General features: G+C 47.5%; 1 protein-coding gene across 9 annotated transcripts in view; it reads left to right on the plus strand.

Annotated features, from left to right (window-relative positions):
- Positions 1-5,584: 5,584 nt before the first annotated feature.
- The window catches only part of PLEKHG3 (pleckstrin homology and RhoGEF domain containing G3), a 42,982-nt gene continuing 24,525 nt past the window's right edge, over positions 5,585-24,041 (plus strand). For 6 of the 9 annotated variants that reach the window (XM_081228115.1, XM_081228118.1, XM_081228116.1 and 3 more), the window contains exon 1: positions 5,652-5,768. The gene's annotated coding sequence lies outside the window, so the exon portion shown is untranslated. Of the gene's footprint in view, positions 5,769-24,041 lie in introns of all 9 variants that reach the window. The other 3 variants (XM_081228119.1, XM_081228121.1, XM_081228123.1) reach the window with 1 other exon arrangement.

Genomic DNA, 24,041 nt, shown 5'->3' on the forward strand with positions numbered 1-24,041 from the left:
CCCCACAGCAGTGGCTAGGAGCCTGAATGTAGTAAGGCGGGGACAAGCCTTCCTCTCCCTTGCCCCATACTTTCTTCCCCTTTCTGATGTCAGATTTTTCTGACACTTAAGGAGTCCAGACTGAGGGAAAGAAGTTATTGATAAAGAACTTCAGGAAGCAACTCCCATCCCCCCACTGCCCCTTGCCCAGGCCACTGCCCTTTCAGAGTTAGTTACAGACTCTCCATTCTACTCATTTCAGGAGGCCTGGGGGCCACATGGCTTTGAATCACTGTCTTGTAAGGCACAGTGAACTTCATTCAGTGGGCTCTGGGGAAATGCATAGTTGGGTCCTGTCCGCCGAAGATTCTGGTAGGATTCTGATAGGTTTTGATTATAGGTAGCCTGGGTAACTCTGGAGCATGTATTAATGGCACATGTAAAAAAAATTAACAAATTTAGTGAGATATATTTCATATACCACATAATTCACCCATTTAAAGTATACAATTCAATGATTCTTAGTATATTAAATATTGTTAGTATTTATTTATTTTAATGGAAATGCATTTCTTTTATTTATTTATTTATTTTATTTTACTTTTGGCTGTGTTGGGTCTTCGTTTCTGTGCGAGGGCTTTCTCTAGTTGTGGCAAGCGGGGGCCACTCTTCATCGCGGTGCGCGGGCCTCTCACTATCGCTGCCTCTCTTCTTGCGGAGCACAGGCTCCAGAGGCGCAGTCTCAGTAGTTGTGGCTCACGGGCCCAGTTGCTCCGCGGCATGTGGGATCCTCCCAGACCAGGGCTCGAACCCGTGTCCCCTGCATTGGCAGACAGACTCTCAACCACTGCACCACCAGGGAAGTTCCCATTCATTTTTATGACTGAATAATATTCCATTATATGGATATACATTTTGTTTATCCATTCATCAGTTGATGGGCATTTGGGTTGTTTCTACCTTTTGGATATTATGAATAATGCTGCTATGAACATTTGTGCACAAGGTTTTGTGTGGACAGATGTCTTCATTCCTCTTGGGTATATACCTAAGGAGTAGAATTGTTGGGTCATATGGTAACTCCAAGTTTAACCTTTTGAGGAACTGCCAGACTGTTTTCCAAAGTGGCTGCACCATTTTACATTCACAAACAGTGTATAAGAATTCTAATTTCTCCACATCTTCCTTAACACTTATTATTATGTGTTTTTGATTTTAGCTATCTTAAAAAGTATGAAGTGATATTTCACTGTTTTTCTGATTTGCATTTCTATTATGGCTAATGACATTATCTTTTCATGTGCTTATTGGCCATTTGTATATCTTCTTTGGAGAAATGTCTGTTTAGGTCCTTTGCCCATTTTACAATTGGGGTTATTTGCCTTTTTATTATTGAGTTGTAGGAATTCTTTACATATTCTAGATACAGTCTTTTATCAGATATATGATTGCAAAATCTTTCTCCCATCATTTGCAGTTTTTCACTTTCTTGTTGTCCTTTGAGGCATAACAATTTTATGTTTTGATGATGTCCAATTTATCTGTTTTGTTGTTGTTGTGGCTTGTGACTCACACTTTGGGAAGTGTTGCTAAAATGCACCTTGGGGCTTCCCTGGTGGCGCAGTGGTTGAGAGTCCGCCTGCCGATGCAGGGGACACGGGTTCGTGACCCGGTCCGGGAAGATTCCCCCATGCCGCAGAGCGGCTGGGCCCGTGAGCCATGGCCGCTGAGCCTGTGCGTCCGGAGCCTGTGATCCGCAACGGGAGGGGCCACAACAGTGAGAGGCCCGCGTACTGCAAAAAAATAAATAAATAAAATAAATAAATAAATAAATAAAATAAAATGCACCTTGAAACTCTGGAAGCTTTGAGACCTCTAAGTTTGGAGGTGGTTTACAGGTTGACTTTGAGGTTGCCTTTGACAGGAATTTCCTCCAAGTTTGGTATTTCATTCCCCACCCAGCCAGCTAGCTTTTGCTCCTTCTCTGGGCTGGAAGCACAGAGCCCCAGGGGACCTTCACCGTGTTTACATCCCCTCCCTCTCCCGAGGTCTACCACAATAGAGCAGCTGAGATGACAGTTTGGAAATGTCCTTTATTGTGAAAACTCAATGGTCTTTGTCTCTGGGATTTGAAATTTTGATGCAAATGTTGGCAGCCAAGAGTTTGGAAGGAGGAGGGGAAGGGCTGGGAGAAGAAACCCTGCCATTGATTTCCATAGTGAGTCATTTCAACTCTGTGTTGTCTTGGTTTTCTCACCCATAAAATGGGGGAAAATATGTCCATCTCCCCAACTCAGTGGGGGTACTTTGAAGATGAGTTAGAATACTTTTGAGATCTTGGATTAAAGGCATTACTGAGGCACAAGGTGTTATTATAATAATAAATGACTTAATAGAAGAGAGGGTGAGGCCGCTAAAGCGCGGAAGGAGAGGCTCTGCACTGTGGAGTGGCTTCGGTCTAGAGCTCCTGGGCCCAGACAGAGTTTTATTCTTAGGAGTGAGATTGTGTAATTTCTCACAAACTGTTTGGGTTATTTCATTTGAGTTCAGCATTGCTCTGCTGAGTACATCCTATATGACTTTTGCCACAAGGCAAGATTACACTCTTTTTAGGAAATAAGATATATGTTAAAACAAGTAGAAACAGAGCAAGATATTATAATCAAGCCGTGAACTGAATAACAAGTGTCAAAAAGAAAGCAGAATAGATAATGGTGAAGAGAAGCATTCCCCTATTATGAATCTGAGATCTACCATACACTAGCTGTGTGACTTTGCCTCATTTTCTTCTTCTGTGACTTCAATTGTTCATATAAAGGACTTGGAATAATGGCCAGCACATAGTAAGCCCTCAAATGTTGGACCTATCTGGGATCTTGTCAGGTTCAGCTTTTGCTGGTTATGTGATCTTGGCCAAGTGCCTAGATCCTTCTTATCCTCAGTTATCCCATCTGTAAAATGGGGATAAGGATACTTACTAGTGAAACGGAGCAAGACCCTGTGGGGCCCTCCTGGGTACAAATCCTTTCCGTGTTCTCCATTTCTTGTTTGCAGGAAATAGGCTTCATGCAGCGTCCTGGATCTTCCTTGAGTTCTAAAGGGCAGATAGAAAGAGCTGCTAATCAGGGAAGGGAGTGCAGAAACACAGGAGGATCATTCAAGAAACAATAGGGCAGCCATGGCGCAGGGTCCGGTTTCCAACTCGAGGAACACACATAACAATATTTTTGAGTTCTTCTGCAGGAACTAAGGCCCCCATCCAGGTGGAGGATGGTAACTTCAGGCCGAGCACAAGATTCCTGGAACACTGCCCTGTTACCTCATCACCAACCAATCAGAAGAAAGTCTGCACACAGTGGAAGGTAAGAAAGAATCTGACGCCCTCCCCTGATGATTCTCCCTTTAAAAACTTTCCTGGGTGAGCAGAATCTCTAGCGTTGTTTTTTGGGCAGGAGCGTGCCATCTCCCCAGGTTGCCGGCCTCTTGAATAAAGCAACGTTTCCTTTCCAACCAACACTTGTCTCTGGAGTATTGGCTTTCCAGCAGCAAGCAGATGAACCTGATTTCCGTTAACACTAGCTCACAAGGCGGAGGTGAGGATGGAGGGAGACAATGTTTGTAAATAGCATAGCAGGAGCCCTACAAATGGTAAGCATTCAGTAAACCAGTTATTATTACTGTCAGTAACGCGATTACCTGCCCTGGCTGAGGGGTGCTGCTCACCGATGGCTTAGTTAAGTCAGAGGCCTTCTTTGGAAGCTGGAATTTGAGATGGGCAGGAAGGGATTGATAGGATTCGGGTGATCAGAGAAGAAAGCAGGATTAAAGAAAGGCAGAAGCCTGAGGCTGAACTGTCTCTGGAAGGCAGGAGGAGACTGGGGCTTCTCACTTTCCGCCCCCAAAGCCCGGAGCCTGGCGGGCTGTATCTGGCAGAGCCCGTAGCTGCTGTTTACCTCCGACCACCACCCCGCACCACCGCCTTCGCAATCTCTTTCACCTTCGCAGTCGGCGAGGGCAGTGCTCTGCTAGGCTGGAGGAGGCTCTCCCTCCCTGAGGAATGTGCGACCCTCCCTCTCTGAGGAATGTGCGTCTAGCTTCCCGGGCCGATCCGGCCCAGCGCCTACCACTTTCCCCGGCCGCTGGTAGCCAGGGGAGCCCCGCTGTCTTCACCCCACCCTCCGCCAGGATCCAGTTTCAAAGTCACCTGAAAGCCATTTCCTTCCGCGCACGCCTCTCCCCTCCCTGTAAATCACCTAGGGCTTGCATTTGCCTGGAGTATCTTATTTTTCTTTTCGGCTTTTTTTTTTTTTTGCTTATTTTGTTTTTTAACGTGGATATTAGGCGTTTACTAGACACACTTACCTCTACTGGATGTCAAGTATACCCAGTGGTTCTGATGTCAGTGTCCCATCCCTCCTCCCATCCTGGGCTTCTCTTCCCCTGTCCTGTGCTGGGACAGCATCTTTTTTTCAGCACATTTATTGATGAATTACTTCGGGTTTTAAAGTTTATGCTCTTGCTCAAAACGCAGCCGATCCTTATTGAGTGTCCCTGTCGCGCCCTCAGCCCCTCACTTTCCAGGTGTGCACCTTTCGATGCCCACATGATTACATGCAGACATAAAAACAGGAGACAGGGGCTTCCCTGGTGGTGCAGTGGTTGAGAGTCCGCCTGCCGCTGCAGGGGACACAGGTTCATGCCCCGGTACGAGAAGGTCCCACATGTCGCGGAGCGGCTGGGCCTGTGAGCCATGGCCGCTAAGCCTGCGCATCCGGAGCCTGTGCTCCGCAGCGGGAGAGGCCACAACAGTGAGAGGCCCGCGTACCGCAAAAAAAAAATAAACAAAACAAAACAGGAGACAGGTTCTCTTCGTTTTACCAGAATGGGTCCTTTATTACACGGGTTTCTGCCTCTTGCTTTTCCCACCTAACAGTCTCGTGGTGGACTCCCTCCAAGTTATCGGCTTCTTCATCTCTTTCTTGTCAGCTTCTCGGGGGTTTGGATTTACATCTGTAAAGGGTCACGGGAACCGAATTTCGGTGAGGAATTCAAGACGTGAGTTTCTGGCTCAGAAAAGCCGAGGTGACCTGCTCTGGTAGGATCAGGCCTCCCAAGTCCGATCCCAACTAAGGACTCATTTGGAAGCCCCCTTTCCTGTCCGTACAATGGGGGCTGTTTTGGCCGTCCCGTGACCTCTTGGGAGGCAGTGATATCAGGTCTGTGACACCCCTGTGAGTGCTCCCCCCCACCCCCACCCCGTGCGTCTTTGTGTCTTAGCGCATCTAGGTTGCTCGGGGGCGGCTAGCGTTCGGCCGGGCGGACACCGCCGGGACCGCGCGCTCGCCCCACCCGCGGGCGTTAATCATTAGCGGCGTGCAAGCCCCCCTCCCGCCGCCGCAGCCTTTACCCCGGCTTCCAGCTCGCAGCGCCGCGAGGTTGCCCTCGTCCCCCGCCGAGCCGCCAATCGCGGGATTCCAGTCGGTGGCCCGAGTCTCCACCCACTGGAAAAATTCCTGGTCCGCCCTCCCTGTCCCCTCCCGCGGCTGCTGCCGCTCTGCTCGGCCCCGACTTCCTGCCGGGCGCTGGAAGGCGCGCGCGGGCTGGGGTCGCCGGGGGCCGCGCTCGCAGCTGGCCGCGCCCCGGCCGCTAAGGGGCTGGCGGTGGGCGGGAGCGGCCGGCAGCCTCGGCCCCTTCCCGGAGCGACATTCAAACTCGCGCCCGCGTTGCGGCGGCGCCTGGGTGGCTTCGCGCGCCGTGCGTTCTGGATCCAGCCGGGCGGCCGCTGCTCGGTGAGTGTCCGTCGGTTCTCCCCGCGTCCTCTGCGGGCGCAGCGGGCCGAGCGGCAGTGCCCGGAGTGGTTTTGAAGCCCTCGCCCTCCCGGGCACCCGCCCCAGCCCCCTGCGGGGTGAGGACTCGGAGCGGCAGAGAGGGGCCCGGGGCCGCGTGGGCTCCTCCCAGGGCGACCCTCCAGGCCGAGGGCTGGAGCGCGGGAGGCTCGTGCAAGGAGACATTTTTCTGTCCTTTAGCCCCCACCCCGGAAACGAAAGGAGCGAATGCGCCCGGTGACTCCCAAGAGGCGCAGTTTGAAACACGGGAAGCCCTCGAGGCGGCGCCCACCCGCGCCCACTGCGCGCTCTTTTGCCCGAGGGCTGGTCCTTGCCTCGGACTGTGGGCCCGGGAGGGGTGGACTCTTCTGGGGAAGGACCCGAGCCTCTGGTCCCGGGAGCCCAAAGGCGCCAGCAGCCTGTTCCGGGTTGGTGTCACACAGTACTCGCTCTGGGAATCTCAGCTCGCGTCCTGGAGGGATTAGAGTGGGTGCCAGCAATGGGGTGTCGGGGAGCCGAAAGCACAGAAACCACTGCCTGCCACTGCCTCCCTCGACCTCACCCACTCCCGAAACCGGTTTGGTTGATTTTCTCCTTATTCGCAGCCCTTTGGTTTGGAACGCTAGGAGGAGGCATGCAAACTCGAAAATTTCAAGACGTTTTTAGGTAGCTACTTTTACTCTTTGGAGCTGCTTTTGGAAACAAAAGAAAGAACGGAGTGGGAAATGTAATGGTGGGAGGCTGGAGGGGTGTGGCCTGGGGTGGGGCGGTGTTATAGCGGTCACTGTAAGAGTTTCACCCTCGAAGTCACTTGCCTGTCTCCTGTTCTGGGGCTCCCAGGAGGCGATCCGGATTGCATCGTCCTACAGGGAACCCTGGACTGGGGGTTCCCAGAGTCTCCTCAGCCCTGCCTCTGCACGCAGCTCAGTCACACCAACCTTGCTCAGAGAAATAATGAGGGAGAGTAATGACAGCCTCGAGGGCTCCCCACTGAGCACATTGCCGGCCTCCCTTAAGGCAAGTGCCTTTCTAGCCTCGCCTTTGCTGGACTGGGAATGGAATCCTGAGTGATGTAGCTGGGAGTAACTTCACCCTAACCATTTCCAGCAGAACACCTAGGGAGTAAGAACCCAAAAAAGGTGGACCCCTTCCCTCTGTTGTTCACCCTCTTCCCTGTGGTCCTGGGATGCCTCATCTCATCTCCTGCTGTTAATACTCCTCTGTCTCTGCTGTCCCCACTCCCTTCCCAGAAGGCTGGGCAACCCCTTAGATCCCTGGATGTCTTGCTCTGGGGATGGGACAGGGAGTCTGCGTGGGACAGGGAGTCTGCGTGGGGTGAACCAAGTCCTAGAAGCAGAGGAAGTGGTTTGCTTAAGAGCTGCCTTGGGCTTTTCTACTGCATTTTATTAGAAGTGACACACTGGGGAGAGTGGGAAGAGCACAGGCATGGGAGCCCAGCACAGGATTTTGCCTCCGCTTTAGTCCTGGCTCTACTGTATCGCATCAGATTGCTAGAGTCATTTGGGCTGGAAGGCACCTCCCATGTGCCTATGCCATTTACACATGCAGGCAGCAGAGCCCAGAGATGTGACGTGACTGGAGCCTGGCTCCTGTTGGCCAAACAGGGACCAGAACTCAGATTTCCTCATGGTCTAATCCATGCTTTTCCCAACATGACCTGAGCAAGTCACATACTTTTTTTCTGACTCAGTTTCCACATGAGTAGAGTTGGGTACTTGCCTGCGTTTCTTCACAGGGGCTGTGGTAAAGATCAAAGGAAGCCACATACGTGGAAAGTGCTGCATAAACTCCTATACAAAATGAAGGGCTCACTGTGGCTAGGAGGGGCCCTCAAGAGCTTTACAATTTACTGGATACGTCCCATGTGTGCCACAAGGAGACGGTAGATACCAGGAGCCAATGGTGGATGTTTACACCCCTGGCCTGTCATAGCTCCAGGGTAAACATTTGCCTTACCAAATCCACAGCTCTCCCAGGGTCACTGTGTTTACCCTGGAGGTGGCCAAAGGCCATGGCCTGAGGCATGACCAGGGCAGGAGGGGAAAAGGAGCTGTGTTCCAGATGTATGGCTTGCCCCTTCACCTCCACTCTCCTCTCAGAACCTTGTGAAGGCTCTGGTTCCAAGTCTGGGGGTTGCTACAAGCCCAGGCCGAGCGCTGACTTTGGAGGGTTAATTGGGAGACCAACTCGCTATTCCCTGTTGTGTTGAGGGTTGAGAGGACTCTGGGCGTTGGGAGGGTGCTGCCTTTGCAGCTGCACTGAAGTCTGTCTTCAGCTCCTCATCTGCCCCCCTCTCCCCATCCCAGGCTGCCACTCTGGCCCAGGCCGCTGCTCAGTCCTGCCTCTCTGGCCAGCTGCATGTCCATAGGCCTTTGTTTCAGGGTTGTAAGCCCACCCTCCCCAGCAGAAGCCCTCAGGTTGGGGCCCTGGCAGCTGGAAATCACTACTGCCAGCAGGAAGGCTTTACTGGAGTCCACAGGGGACCTGGCAGACCTTCATTTCCTCTTGTAGGTCCCATCTGGAGCCCCCAACTTGCCTCTGCCAGATTCTCTCACCATCTTTTCTCATCTTTCCTCCCCTGAATGGATGGATCATGCTCTTTTTCTTCCTACACTCACACTTCTTAGTTCTATTTTAAAGGATTCATTCATTCATTCAACGGTTTTTTTGGCATCTACTATATATGAATGCTGGACTCAGAGAACACAGCAATGAACAAAATATATGACAGTCATTGACTTCATGGAGCTGGCTTCTGGTGGGGGGAAGCTGTCAATAAGCAAGATAGATAGTGGAAAGCAAGTTAATGATAAGCAGAGCAATATGATAGGGAAGGTGGGTGTGAATTGTCATGGAGGGGGTGAGGTGGCATTTTTAGATGGGGTGGTCTGGGGGTCATCCCGAGGAAGGGCTATTTGATAATACCTGAAGGAGGAGTTTCCCTTCATCACTGGTTTCCTTTTCCTGAAACCCAGTTCAAGCAACTCACTGCAGGGCTTGACAGCTTATTAGCACTGCGGTGCTAAACTCCTTTGAGCCTGTGTTTCTCACCAGTAAAATGGAGTTAGTCATCATACCTACCACATATGGTTTTGTGAGACTGAACAATGAGCTAATGTGTGTTAAAGGCTTAGCAGAGCCTATAGAGGTCATCAGTAAGTGATAGTCTTTTATTTTGTTATTTCTCCAACCAAATTCTGCAGGGGTAGCCCAAGATATTTAATGCCATTGCTAAATGAAAAGCTTTCCGTTTCAAGAATTAGGCAAGTGGGGAATTAGAGGCAGGTGAAAATAGAAACCCTAGTTAGTGCAGACTTTCTAGTTGGTGAGACTTTTCAACCATATCCTAGATTCTGGGGGGTTGAGGATGTGGGCCTCCCAGGTGTGTGTGCTGCTTCCCCTGCTGATAGGGTGAACTGGGGGCAGCCCTGACTCTCCTCCCTTGCTCTGGAATTCCCCTTGCTTCCAAGCAGCCCTGATGAATCACACCTTGGTTCCTGGCCTCTCTGCCTCACAGCTGGGAAGGCCATCTGCCCCTCCCCCAACGTCCTGTAGATAAATTACGCTCTGAGAGAGAGAGAGAAAGGGATGGTGAAAACGAGGGAGGGGCAGGGGAAAGCTGCGCAGATGGTGGGTGGAGCTGTTTTAGGAGAGCCTGCGGAGGTGCAAGAGGATTCTGATGGAGGCTTAGAGGCAGCCCCAGAAAAAGTTTCAAGAAGTGTCCACCATGGGGCTTCCCTGGTGGCGCAGTGGTTGAGAGTCCGCCTGCCGATGCAGGGGACACTGGTTCGTGCCCTGGTCCGGGAAGATCCCACATGCCGCGGAGCGGCTGGGCCCGTGAGCCATGGCCGCTGAGCCTGCGCGTCCGGAGCCTGTGCTCCGCAACGGGAGAGGCCACAGCAGTGAGAGGCCCGCGTACCGGAAAAAAAAAAAAAAAAAAAGTGTCCACCATGGACCAGAATTTTGAGTAACAGAATGGACAGGCACTATGAGTGCTCAGAGTCTGGCTGGACTCTGCTCAGCTCTGCACTGCTTCCACCCAGGCAATCTGAGGAGTCTTTTCCCCTCTCCGCTGGAACCAGGACCTTAAAGGGAGGGACCTGATCTCAAAGCCTGCGGTCAAAAGCTGCGGTGAGCCGTTTCCTGGGGGCCTGGCCCTGGCTCAGGAAGCAAGGATGGGTGGTGGAGGGCGGGTCCTGGGGGAGTGTCATCAGCCAGACCACTCCCTCTAAGAGCCCTGTCACCATCCAGCAGGAGCTGGACAGCCAAGCGGGCCCTGTGGTGAAGGAGCTTCCCGGGCTTGCCGGTTGGTGCCTGGAAACCAGGTAAAGCTACATATAATATGGCTTCAGAGGAAGTGGTTGGGAAGGTCCAAACAGCCACAGTTGTGGCGCACGGGCTTTATGATGTTGGGTGACCTCAAGTCAGAGGAGAATGAAAACTGGGTAGGGTCAGCTAACCTGTGATCAGAAGGAGGAGGTACATCCAGAGATGCTGGCCGCTCTCTGGGTGCTGGCTGTCTGGGATAAAGGCTGGCTTTGTTAACAGGGTCTCTGCTCTATTCTTATTTTGATTAGCAGCTCTCTGAAGGCAGGGACCCTGTTTGAGTCATCTTTGTTCCCACAGAGCATGGAGAACAAGGTAAAGTGTCATCAACAGGGCATGATGAGCTTGTGCTGGGGTCCCACCCTGAGGGCAGTCTGGGCTTGGTGATCTCATCTGCCCCAGTTTTTGTTCCATGGAGTTAGAGGAAGAAGTCAGTGGTGGGGGTCAAGCCTAGCCCTTGGTGGGATGTTGTCATCTGGGAATGCCAGCCAAGGGAGAATGGGGCTTCTTATAGTTCTCTTGCTGGCCTTTGGGGAGGGAGCCCTCCTGGCTTAAGCTCAAGGAATGGATTTTTAAGGACTCTCAAATTCTGTTTCATGCTGAGCAGACTCTGGGCCAACCACAGGACCTGAATGAGGTACTGATGGGCACAGTGGTAACTGTGCATGTAGCCTTTTGGGAAGATAGAGTTTGAGGGTACTAGGGGTTGCTCTGATTGTTGCTGGAGTTTGGCTGAGACTGGAGGGAGAGATGCTACAGGAGTGAAGTCTATTTCACTATGGTAACGGGATCTCGGGAGGGAAGATGGGTTCTACAGGTACTGGAAGCTCTTAAAAAGTCTTATCCTTTACTCCCCAGGCCAGGAGACTGTGTGTGTGCGTGTGTGTGTGCGTGTGCGCGCGCACACATAAATCAGAGGTTCTTGACCAATAGATGTCAAGTGTTTATTGAAAGGAAAAGAGAGCCAGTATTCTTGTGGTCTCTATTCTGTGCATCGCTACATCCCCAGTGCTTGATGCATAGTAGGATTCCAATAAATATTTGTTGAATAAGTAAAACCCTACTGTGTGATGAACCTTTAGGAATTAGAGAAAATTTCACGCTCTTCACAAATGTTCTAATCCTGTCTGGAAGTATCTAGGATAGAGTATAAGATTCTAAGAAGCTGAACCTGTGGTCAGCTGCTCTGGCACAGGGGCAAGCAGCTCTGTATTCCTCCAGCCTGGGCAAGTGAAAGAGTGCCTGGGGTCACTGGGACCAGTCCTCCCGGGCCTGCTGAGAGTTTGCCTGCATGAGTGTTGTGTCCAAAGTGGATGGTAGGGTGTGCTTATAGTCTTGAATATAGTTCATCCCATAATATGTCCTATAGTATCCCATAACACCTCTCCTACCCTATTCAGAACATGGCCACCCAGTAGCCTTGCTTATCTGCATGGAGCCAAGAAGGTCTCCAGATCAGCCAGGACTCAAGTTCCTGCATGTTTTTCACACCAGCTCCCTAAGACCCTGTTTGACTTTTTTAAAAAAAATAAATTTATTTTATTTATTTATTTTTGGCTGCCTTGGATCTTTGTTGCTGAGCGCGGGCTTTCTCTAGTTGCGGTGAGTGGGGGCTACTCTTCGTTGTGGTGCGCGGGCTTCTCATTGTGGTGGCTTCTCGTTGCGGACCATAGGCGCTAGGCACATGGGCTTCAGTACCTGTGGCGCGCGGGATCAGTAGTTGTGGCGCACGGGCTTAGTTGCTCCGCGGCATGTGGTATATTCCTGGACCAGGGCCCGAACCTGTGTCCCCTGCCTTGACAGGTGGATTCTTAACCACTATGCCACCAGGGAAGCCCTGTTTAACTCTTATATAGGAGTTGTGTCATCCTATTTCCAAGCCCACAACTGAAAGGAAGCAGCAAAGGAGAGTGTAAAGAGACCAGCACAGAGAGGAAAAATGACCACAATGCAACTGAGAGTTGACACTGAGAGTGGACAGAGATCAAGACACTATGCAAAGCAAGCACGAGCGTAAGAGCCGCGGGTCATTTATTTAGGGGAAATGGCTTGGCACGCCTTGGCCCTTGGGGGGATCATTATTTTGATAAATGATGCTTTGCTGGTAATTGTGACCCTGAGTCATCAAGAAAAGGTTAAATGATGTTCCCTTGACTGTTTAGGAAGGCAGGGAAGGAAGCGCGTAACATGTTTTTAAAAGATGGCCCAGTCAGATTGACTAAAGTTTTTAAAAGTGTTGACTCTTAGGTAATATCACTAGTCCTCTCAACAAGGCAAAAAATAAGTGGTGGTACCCTCAACTACAGATAAGGAAACTGAGTCCACCCACACCAGGTAGGTAACTTTTCTGAGATCTCTCAGCTAAGACTTGGCAGGGTTGAGGTCTGAACTTCTAAATGACTCTGGAGCACGTGCACTGAGCTTTACCCCAGACTGTTTGGAAACCGGGCACACTCTTGAAAACATGGCTCTTGGACAGCTCTCTCTGCAGGGGTTCCGGCTAGTCAAGGTTTTACTGTGTTACTGTGGAGCCAGGATGGGCCCAAACTTAATTCAGCTCCACCCATAGCAGACTGCCAGTTATCCTAAAGGGCGCTTGCCTCAGTGGAAACAAGAATGCCTTCAATACATTTACATTTTAAGCACCTACCTGGGTGCCACACAACACTTGCTGAGGCCAGAAAATGATAGGGAGGAGCTGCCATTTCAAAAATCCGAGGCCTCTTTCCGTCAGGAGCTTTTGTTCCTTTGTTTTGGTTCTGGGCGCTGCTGAAAGATGCTGTGCTGTGCAGTCTCCGTGCTGGTTGTTCCAGTCTGTCTCCAGGGTGGCGGGGCCCGCCCCTGTGTAGGAACCCCTACCCCCATGTTCCCACCATCCAGATCTGGCAAATGGTAATTTTATCCTATTTACTTCTCTCATTTATTATAGAGATAGAATGTTACAGATGCAGCTGAAGCTTTCTTTTTCTTTCTAATAGCTTTCTCTTCCCTCTGTCCCACCCCAGAAGTAACATTCTCTTGAATATGGTGTTTATCATTTCTATGAATGTTTTTATACTTTTTACTGTTGTCTGTAAGTAATTTATAGTTTCATGCTGTTTTAATTTTGTCTTGTATAGCATCATGTTGAATGAACATTGTTGTCTAGATTTACCCATGTTGAAATATTTAAATCTAGTTTATTCGGTGAACTGTTATATGGTTTCTATTGAATATTACAGTTCCCTTATGGACAGACATTTAGGTTGATTCCATTTTCTCACCACTATAACTAATAACTGTATTTATCATCCATGTGCCAGTCGTCTCTACCATGTATATCAGTGGTGGGATTACTGGGTTATAAATTTTGCTTTTCAAGATACGGTCAAATAATGTCCCTGAGTGATTTGTAACCAATTTATGTTCTTAGCAGAAACATGAGAGCCCCTATTTCACTAATATTTGGATTGTGTCTTGCAATCTGGTAGATGTAAAATGGTATTTTAAAATTAATTTATAAATTGTTTTTTTAAATAAGCACTTTTGATTAAAGATAGGGATGAGCACTTTTCATGTTTATTGGCTAGCCATGTTTATTATTCTGTGAGGCTTTGCCCTTTACGTTAAAAAAATAATTTTTAACCAGGTAATGTATTCATATGATTCAAACCTTGAAAGGTAATGCAGTTAAAAGTCTCCAACATCTGTTCCCTTGCTCCCAGCTCCCCACCCTGTGACAAGTTAGAGGTTCTTGGTACTTTTTCAGAGTTTTAATTGCCATTTTCTTTTTGATTTTTAGGAGTTAAAAAGTATATATATATATATATATATTTATGTATGCTAAATAAATGATAATAAATAATCTTTTGTAGGTTACATTCATTACATATAGCTCTGGATTGTCTTAACTTTATTAATGTCATTTTTCATAGGGAAGTTTTAATTTTAATGTTGCCAGATTTGCCAGTCTTTTGTTCATACTTTCTGTGTCTTGTTCAAGAAATCTTTTCCTACTCTGATTTTACAGAAACATATTTAGTATATTTTCTTTTTGAATTTTGCTTCCACACTTACATTTTAAATTCACCTGGAATGTATTTCTTTTATGTGACAATTGTTCTAAACTCTGGCTACATATTAAAGCCTCATGAGGAGCTTTTTAAGGAAGTACTGTTGTCTGAGCCTTATTTCAGATCAGACCAATAAAATTAAAATATCTCAGGGTGGAGCCTAGGCATGGCTATGAAATGCCCCAGGTGACCTTTATGTCCAGCCAAGGTTGAGAACCACTCAACATTGTAAGATGGAACTGATTTTATTTTTTCCAGAGGAATAGCCAATTTTTCCAGTACTAGTTATTGAACAGTCTATGCTTTTCCTGCTGACTTGTTACCATTAAGATTTGATTGATAACTTTATTGAGATATATTTCACATATCTTAAAATTCACCCATGTAGAGTGGTTTTTAGTATATATTCAGAGTTGTGCAACCACCCCCGCTATCCCCGCATCTTTTTTTTTGGCCGGGGGGCCCTGTTGCTCAGCTTGTGGGATCCTCGTTCCCCAACCGGGGATCAAACCTGGGCCCTCAGCAGTGAGAGCTCGGAGTCCTAACCCCTGGACCACCAGGGAATTCTCTCCACTATGTAATCTTAAACCATTTTTATTACCCCTAAAAGAAGCCCTGTATCTTTAGCAATCATTTCCTATTTCCTCCATCCCCTAGCCCCAGGCAATCACTAATCTACTTTTATCTCTCTAGATTTGCCTGTTCTGGACATTTTACATAATGAGTTCATACAATATATAGTTCTGTTGACTAGCCTTTTTCATTTAACGTAATGTTTTCGAGTCATCCGTGTCGCGGCGTGTTATCAGTTCTTCATTCTTTTTTATTGCCAAATAATATTCCATTGTATGGGTATACTACATTTTGTTTATCCATCCATCAGTTGATGGACATTCTACCTGTTTCCACTTTTTGGTATTATAAATAATGCTGCTATGAACAGTTGTGTACAACTTTTTGTACGCAGCATATAGATCCCCTAGCTTCTATATGACCTACTGGGAGATGATTATTTACAAGTTAACTTATTGAGGAATTGCTAAATTGTTTTCCAAATAGGCTACACTATTTTACATTCTTTTTTTTTTTTTTTTTTTTTTTGCGGTATGTGGGCCTCTCACTGTTGTGGCCTCTCCTGTTGCGGAGCACAGGCTCCGGACGCGCAGGCTCAGCGGCCATGGCTCACAGGCCCAGCTGCTCTGCGGCATGTGAGATCTTCCTGGACCGGGGCATGAACCCGTGTCCCCCACATTGGCAGGCGGACTCTCAACCACTGCGCCACCAGGGAAGCCCTATTGTACATTCTTACCAGCCATGTGCAACGGTTCTAATTTCTCCTCATCCTCACCATTACTTGTTATTGAACATGGTTTTGATTTTAGCCATCCTAGAGTGAGTAGGAAGTAGATTTAGTTGTGGTTTTGATTTGCATTTCCCTAATGATTAATGATATTGAGCATCTTTTCTTGTGCTTATTAGCCATTTGTATATGTTTTTTGGAGAAATATCTATTCAAATTTTTGCACATTTTAAAATTGGTTTTTTTTTTATTGTTGAGTTGTAAGGGTTCTTTATATAGTCTGGATACGAGTCTATTATCAGATTTACAAATATTTTCTCCCATTCTTTCTTTAAAAAATTTTAATTTAAAAATTTTTTTAAAATTGAGGTGTAGGGGCCTCCCTGGTGGCGCAGTGGTTGAGAGTCCGCCTGCCGATGCAGGGGATACGGGTTCGTGCCCCGGTCTGGGAGGATCCCATATGCCGCGGAGCGGCTGGGCCCGTGAGCCATGGCCGCTGGGCCTGCGCATCCGGAGCCTGTGCTCCGCAACGGGAGAGGCCACAACAGTGAGAGGCCCGCATACCGCAAAAAAAAAAAAAAAAAAAAAAAAAATTGAGGTGTAATTGATATGTCATTATTGGTTTCAGGTGTACAACTTAATGATTCAATCAATATTTGTATACATTGTGAAATGATCTAGTCCACTTTCTTTATAGTGCCCTTTGAAACACAAGTTTTAAATTTTGATGAAGTCCAATTATCTATTTTTGTTTTGTTTTGTTGCTTGTGCTTTTGCTATTGTATCTGAGAAACCATTGCTCACCCAAGTTCACAAAAATTTACCCCTATATTTTCTTCTAAGAGTTTTATAGTTTTAGCTCTTATATTCAGGTCTGTGATCCATTTTGACTTAATTTTTGTGTATGGTATGAACTAGATGTCCAAATTCATTCTTTTGCATGTGAATATACAGTTGTCCTAGCACCATTTGTTGAAAAGACGATTCTTTTCCTATTGAATGGTTTTGGTACCCTTAATGAAAATCAATTGACTGTAAATGTGAGGTTTTATTTCTGTACTCTCAATTCTGTTGCATTAATCTATATGTCTATCTTTATGCCTTGGTAACTATAGCTTTATAGTCGGTTTTGAAATTGGGAACTGTGAGTCTTCCAACTTTGTTCTTTTTCAAGATTGTTTTTCTGGCTCCCTTGCTTTTCCATACAAATTTTAGGATTAGCTTGTCAATTTCTACAAAAATACCAGCTAGAATTTTGAAAGAGATTGGATTGAGTGTGTATATCAATTTTGCTAACTTTAAGAATGTTAAGTGTTCTCATCCATGAACATGGGATGTCCTTCCATTTATTCAGGTCTTTAGTTTCTTTCAATAGTTTCCAGTATACAAGTCTTACCACTCCTTTTGTTAAATATATTCCAAAGTTTTTAATGCTTTTGCTGATGTTATAAATGGGATTGTTTTGTTTCTTAATTGCATTTGTGGGGGGGTGGGCTGTACCATGCAGTTTGCAGGATCCTAGTTCCCCAACGAGGGATTGAACCTGATCCCTTGGCAGTGAAATCGTGGAGTCCCAACTACTGGACTACCAGGGAATTCCCCTTAATTGCATTTTTGGATTGTGCACTACTAGTATATAGGAGTAGAAATGATTTTTTGTGTATTGATCTTGTATCCTGCCATCTTACTGGACTCTTTCATTAGTTCTAATCATTTTGTTGGTGGAGTCCTTAGGATTTGCTATATATAAGATCATGTCATTTATGAATAGAGATAGTTTTACTTCTTTTTTTTCAATCTGAGTGTCTTTTATTTCTTTTTCTTGCCTAATTTTCATGGCTAGAATCCAGTACAGTGTTGAATAGAAGTATCATGAGGGGACATTCTTGTCTTATTCCTAATCTTAGGGGGAAAGCATTCCTTCTTTCTCCATTAAGATGAAACGCCTGTGGGTTTTTTTGTAGTTGTTCTTTGTAAGACTGGGGATGTTCCCTTCTGTTCCTAGTTTGTATGGTGTTTTTATCATGGAAGGGTGTCAGATTTTGTCAAATGTTTTTTCTGGGTCTATTGAGGTGATCAGGTGGTTTTTATATTTTATTCTATTAATATTTAAAATTATATTAATTGATTTTTGGATGTTAACCCAATCTTGTATTTCTGGGATAAATTCACATGGTCATAGTGTATACTCCTTTTTATATGTTGCTGGATTCAGTTTGTTAGTATTTTGTTGAGGATTTTTACAGCCACACTTATAAGGGATGTTGGACTGTAGCTTTTTTTTTTCTTGTGATATCTTGTTTTGTCTTGATAACAGGCCTCATAGAATGAGTTAAGTGTCCCTTTCTCCACTGTTTTTTAGAGAAGTTTGTGAAGAATTGCTATTAATTCCTAAATGTTTGGTAAATTCACCAGTGAAGCCATCTAGTTCTGAGCTTTTCTTTATTGGAAGTTTAAAAATTTTTAGTTCAGTCTCTTTACTTATTAACAGGTCTCTTCAGATTTTCTGTTTCTTCCTGAGTCAGTCATTGGCTTATGTCATTCTAAGGATTTGTCTAGGAATTTCATCTAACTTATCTAATTCATTGGCATAGAGTTGTTCATGGTATTTCCTTATAATCCTTTAAGATGTTCTTTTTTGTCTTTGATGTTCTGCATTTATACTATGGATGATGTGTCTAAATGTGAACTTCTTTTAAATTTAACTTAGTTGTGCTTTCAATATGAGGACAAATGTTTTATGTTCAGTTCTGGAAAATTCATATACATTCTCTCTTTGAAAATTGCCTCTCCCCTATTCTTTCCTTTTTCTTTCTAAAGAAATCTATGGACCTCTGTCTCTTAATGTTTATATTTTCTTATTCTTTGCATCTACTTCAGGATAATTTCCTCAGTGTTTTTTTCCATTTCACTAATTCTTTCTTTAGCTGTATTTGATTTTCTGTTTAACATACCTATTGGGTTTGAAATGTCAATATTGTATACAATTCACCCGTGAAAAATCTGGGTTTGAACTGCGTGGGTCCACTTATATGTGGATCTTTTTCAATAAATATGTACTACAATACTACACAATCTGCAGCTTGTTGAATCTGCGGATGCAGAACTGTGGATACTGAGGGCTGACTGTAAAGTTATATGCGGATTTTCTACTGTGTGAGGGGTTGGTGCCCCTAAGCCCCATGTTATTCAAAGGTCAACTGTATTTTATTTCCATTCAGTACTTTTTCAGTCTTTTTCAGATTTTTCTTTTATTTCTAGCTTTTGGAGTACCAGTTTCTTCCATCTTCTGACTCGCTTGTCATGGTTTGTTTTATTGTGTGGTTTGTAATTTTTATACTGATCTCCTTCCTCTTCATTGGGTTGCAAAGAGTGGGATGCTTAAAAGCAAGGTATTTTGGAAGTCTGCACTTATTGGGATGATGAGGTCTAGGACATATCAAATGTGTGGGTGAGTGGCTTAGGTGGGGTAGAGGAAAAGACTGGTAGAGGAACTTTGCATGTCTGGCTGCTTCATGTCATACAGGTCTCTGACTAAGAGTCACCTTTTCAGAGCCTTCCCAGGCCTCCCTAAATGTCTCCACCCCCCAGTCCTACTGCCTTTCTTCTGTTTTATCTTATCACTATTAACGCATTGCTATGCAGAAATATATTAGCTATTTGTCTACCTTTTGTGACCTTCCTCCATATTGGAATGTAAGCTCCACGATCATCAGGATTTGTCTTTTTTTTTTTTTTTGGCTACCCCACGTGGCATGTGGGAGCCTAGTTCCCTAACCAGGGATTGAACCCATGCCCTCTGCATTGGAAGCACCAGATTCTTAACCACTGGACCACTGGGGAAGTCCCCAGTAAGGATTTGTCTTATTCACTGCTACGTCCCCAGCACCTGGCATGTGGTTTATACTGTCCATAAATTTGAGTGAGTTTGAATAGTCCTGTTTTTAGATGGAAGTCATCTGAACCCCGATGCTGCAACTTTCAGCTGGGCTGAGTCTGACCAGGCAGCAGAGGTGAACAGTTTGCCTCTTCATCCCCAAACCTTTTTCTGGACCTCCACTGGAGATGTCTTTTTCTCCCATTATAAGAGCCCAGAAAATACTATCCATCCTGTGTGCTTCAGCCTTCTTCTGGCATGAGTTCCACAGCTGCTAAAATCAGTAGTAGGGATTTGAGTGCCAGAAGCCCTGGGGGAAGAAAATGCACAAAACCCTGGGAAGATCTGGTCCTTACCTTTAGGAGGCTGTGATTGAGTTAAGAAGACAGCACACACAGAAAATAGGTTAGGACGCTTGCCCACTCAATGAGTCTGCTGTGTAGATTAGCGCTCCTGCTATGAGCTTTCGGTAGAGAAGGCAATCTGTGTGCTGGCCCCTGGGTCACATGCCGTCACATAAGTGGTTTCTGAAGGGATCTATGGGCAAGTTACAAATTCCCAGGTGACTCCATTTTGGCCTCCTTCTGAGGTTGCCCCATGCTGTAGGAACTTGTTCTGAGCATAGTGTTACTTGTAAAAGGGCAGAAAGTGCCTGCGGGCGTTCCCATGATGTGGGCTAAGGATGGCACCTTTCCATTCGTCTTTGGCTGTATCTCTTGGCCCCATGGTTTTGGGGTTGGGGAGTGGTGACAAGCACTGGAATTCCAGCAAACCCTGGCTTTCCCACTTGCCTTGCTGCACGGCTTTTGGTGAGTGAGTAGATGGCTCTGCCTCATATGGTTATGGTAAGGAGAGTTCCTAGAGGATGTGTTTATTAGCACAATGCCTGCTCCACCCTAATAAAATGCTCGTTGGTATTAGTCCAGTCCGGCACCTTGGGAAGCCACTTGTGCCTCAGTTTCCTGATCTGTAAAACGGGGAAATAATACCCAATCCTTGCCTGCTGCCCCTCCCCTCTGCCCCTGGCTCTTGTAAGGGTTAATATCCTCAGGCTTTGAGGTCCTGGGGTAAGGGAGGAGCTGCATAAATGGGTTATTGTTGTGCTGCTGAATGATCTGGCTTTGTTCAAGTGTCTTCAGTATTTGACTTCCTGCAGTTAGTGTCCCCTGACTTTAATTGCTATAGATATTTGCATGTCCCCAGCGGCTGGCAGGCGCTCACCTGCCCGGCTGTGACCTGGGTCCTCACCCAGCCAGGGACCTGCTGAGTTGGGGCGGGAAGCTCCATTTCCTCTGTTAGGGGCCCCCCAGGAGTCAGGAATGAAAGAAATGCAGAAAGTATGACCCACACGCGCAACTGAATCTGAATAGGACGTTTATTGAAGAGGTTTTGCAGGAGGCGGCGGGCGCTTTAATTCCCAAGGCTGTTGGTGGCAGCTCTCTGCTCGCCCCAAGCCTGTTAACTGTTTGGCTGCTAGTGCTTAGGGAGAATGGAGCTCCCCGGCCCCACGCGGCTCTCCTGGTGCTCGGATGGGGGCCCTTTTGAGAAAAGCGGCAGGTGCCGGGCTGGGCCAGGCCAGGGGGTGTGAGTGGGGTATGACCAGGACTATCCCAGCTCCAGGCCTCCAAGTCTTGCCAAACTCTCCTGTGAAAAATCTGGCTGGCCACAGGCTTTGGGGCAAAAGGTAAATTTCTCCCTTGGGGCTTCAGAAACTCAGGATGGGTGTAGGAGAGTTGGTCTCTTTTTAATCCTGTCCTCGCTTCTTCCAGTGGATTTGTCCACCGAGGCCAGGTAAGAGCAAGATAATCCTGTGTTCCTCTTAGAGGCGCCTGCAAGAGGTTCTGCGAGGGGCTTCGGAGGGGCTTCTGATCTCTGAACACTCGGAGTCGTGTGATGAGACAACGGGGCTGTTCCTAGAGGGACCCAGCACATACTGGGAAAAGCAGAGTTGATCTCCCATTTCTTCCTGAAGTTTCCTTTTCTCAGAATCCACAGAGGGTGGTTATTTTGGATAAAAGCAAGGGGTGGCAGTGGAGCAGGTGAAAGGAAGTTCTTCCGCACCCACCCTGTCTTTTCCCTGGTGCCCAGGCCGGGGCAGTGCCCACTACTTGCAGAGCTCTGGGCTGCAGGAGCAGGGAGGTCAGGGGGCAGATTGCCACTCTGCTTCGGCTTGACTTTCAACCCTGAATCAAGGCCTTGATTTTCCAGGAGCAGGACTCTGCTGCCTGGGCCATGCCGCTCCATGCCATGTGTGTACCCGCTCGTCCCAGTATCTGGGGTTTGGTGACAGCTGCCCCCCCTGTCTGAAGTCTGGTCTGTGTAACCTCTCAGCTGAGGGAGAAAGCTGCTCTCCTCCCACCAGGGAACTGGTTGGATGAGTTTTCTCGGGCCTCCCTGGTTGAGGCCCCTTAGAAGGGAAGGCAGGGACCTGGGGGGTGGGGGCAGGTGCTGGGGGGTGGAGAGGGGCCCTCTCCTCTCCCTCTCTCCTGCAGTGGGATAGGGATCCCTGGGGGACAGGGTGGTGCAAGAGGCCCTGCTCTGCAAAGGGCTGGCTGCCTTTGAGAATTGACCTTGTTGTGTGAGACTATAAGCCCTGCCTTGGAAAATCCACTTTCCTAACATGTCTGGGTCAGGTGCCAGGCCCAAGGTCAGCATCCAGGGCAAAGAGGAGGTGTTGGTTGGAGCTTTTCCCTTGCTGTTGTGCCCGAGGGCCAGGGAGGACCAGGGTGCATGACTGATGGTAGCAGTTCATTAAAAAGGGGGCTGCTCACATTTATGCACTTTTCCGGGTCTGGGTGCTCTTGCTTGGAATTGGAGACCAAGGTGCGTTTGGGGAAGCCTTCCTACTTCTAATTTGCTTGTGGAGGGAAAGTGAGAACCTGGGGAAGGGAAAAACCCTCAGGTGGTAAGATGTACACAGACTGCTCCCCCAGGCCAGCTGGGAGCTGCTGTTCTGGAATCACAGGTGGGAGATTCCCTTCTGGTTAAGCCCCGGTATCTCAGTTTCTAGACTTGGTGTCCTCCCCCTGCTTTTAGGAGCATTTCATTTAGGTGTAGGTTCATATCTCCACATTTACTGGGGGCCTCGTTTCTTCCCCCTTCACAGGGGTTGGGATAGGTGTCATACTTCTTTCTAGCATATGTTCCCTGACTGTCTCTTCCCTCCTTGAAGCTCTCTGTAAACAGTCCACACCTTCTTGGGCCTCTGGATTCTTCATGAACACTCTGGCTGTATAGATCCCTGAGGCCATAGCCCCACCTGGCGGTCTGTACCTTTTTAGGGCAGTTTCTCACACCTTGTCTCCTGGAGTCTCGGTGGTGGTTCTTCCAGGCCTGGCCCGGGTGTGCCCTTCCCCCACAGTTCCTTCGGTCTGTCCTCGGCCTGCTTTCCAGCCTTGCCACTTGCTGCCAGACGCCCCAGGTCCTCGAGTGGTCCAGGTCCTTTCGGGACTCCACTGTCCCATGCTGCCACCCTCGCACCAGATGCCCTCAGAGCTCTTCTTCACCTGGCAGAAGCTTACTCATCATCCAAGACTCAGCTAAAACTTCACCTCCTTTAAAGCTGCCGGGTCCCCCAGGTGGCACTTGCTACTCCCTCTTCTGTCAGCAGAGTTTATGTGGACTCCTGTACCAGCACTTGAGGCACTGCTTTGTGGATAATCTGTTGATATAACTATTTTTTAAATTATGATTTTGTTATTATTATTATTACTTTTTTGGGTGCTGTGTGGCTTGTGGGATTTTAGTTCCCTGACCAGGGATTGAACCTGGGCAGTGAGAGTGCGGAGTCCTAACCACTGGACTGCCAGGGAATTCCCCAGATATGACTATTTTTCCTTCTAGAATTCTCTTCCTCAAAGACAGGGGCAGTGTCTTATTCCTTTCAATATCCCTAGGGCCTAGCATCATGCTCGGAAGTGTTGAGTGATTCCCAGACTGGAGGCTGTCTTGACCTCCCATATGGCTCCAACACCACCCTCTACTTCCTTTTGTTATTATTATTATTTTTTTCCCGGTGCACCACGGCATGCGGGATCTTAGTTCCCCAACCGTGGATCGAACCCGTGCCCCCTGCATTGGAAGCACGGAGTCTTAACCACTGGACCAGCAGGGAAGTCCTTGCTTCCTTTTGTTATTGATGTGCTTGTCTCGTTTCTCCTGATAGAATATCAGCTCTTGGGAACGGGCTCTGTGGGTGATTCATCTTTGTGTCACCCACAAGGCTGCAGTGTCCTTGTGCAAAGTAGATGCTTGAATATATTGTCCAGTGAATTCTGAAGCTCATGACTTGGGAAGGGCCAGTAGTGTTAATCCCTAAACGAGCGGTAGACCCTGTGGTACAGGTGGCTCACGGCCCTGCTCCCTGTCGCCCAGCTAGTTAGGAGCAGAGCTGGCACTGGTTTTGAGCCGTGCTGGCTGGAGTCCCAGGCTGTTCATACACATTCTGCTGCTTTTCCCTCTTTGATATTCCCTGTGACTTAGGAACCTATGTCTTTGTTACGTGCTGGCCCTCCCATATGTCCACGCTGGAGGTGGATTTTTTTTTTTTTTTTTTTTTTTTTTTTTTTTGCGGTACGCAGGCCTCTCACTGCTGTGGCCTCTCCCGTTGCGGAGCACAGGCTCCGGACGCGCAGGCTCAGCGGCCATGGCTCACGGGCCCA

Source organism: Mesoplodon bidens (assembly GCF_964165515.1).
Source record: "Mesoplodon bidens genome assembly, chromosome: 3".
Taxonomy (NCBI): domain Eukaryota; kingdom Metazoa; phylum Chordata; class Mammalia; order Artiodactyla; family Ziphiidae; genus Mesoplodon; species Mesoplodon bidens.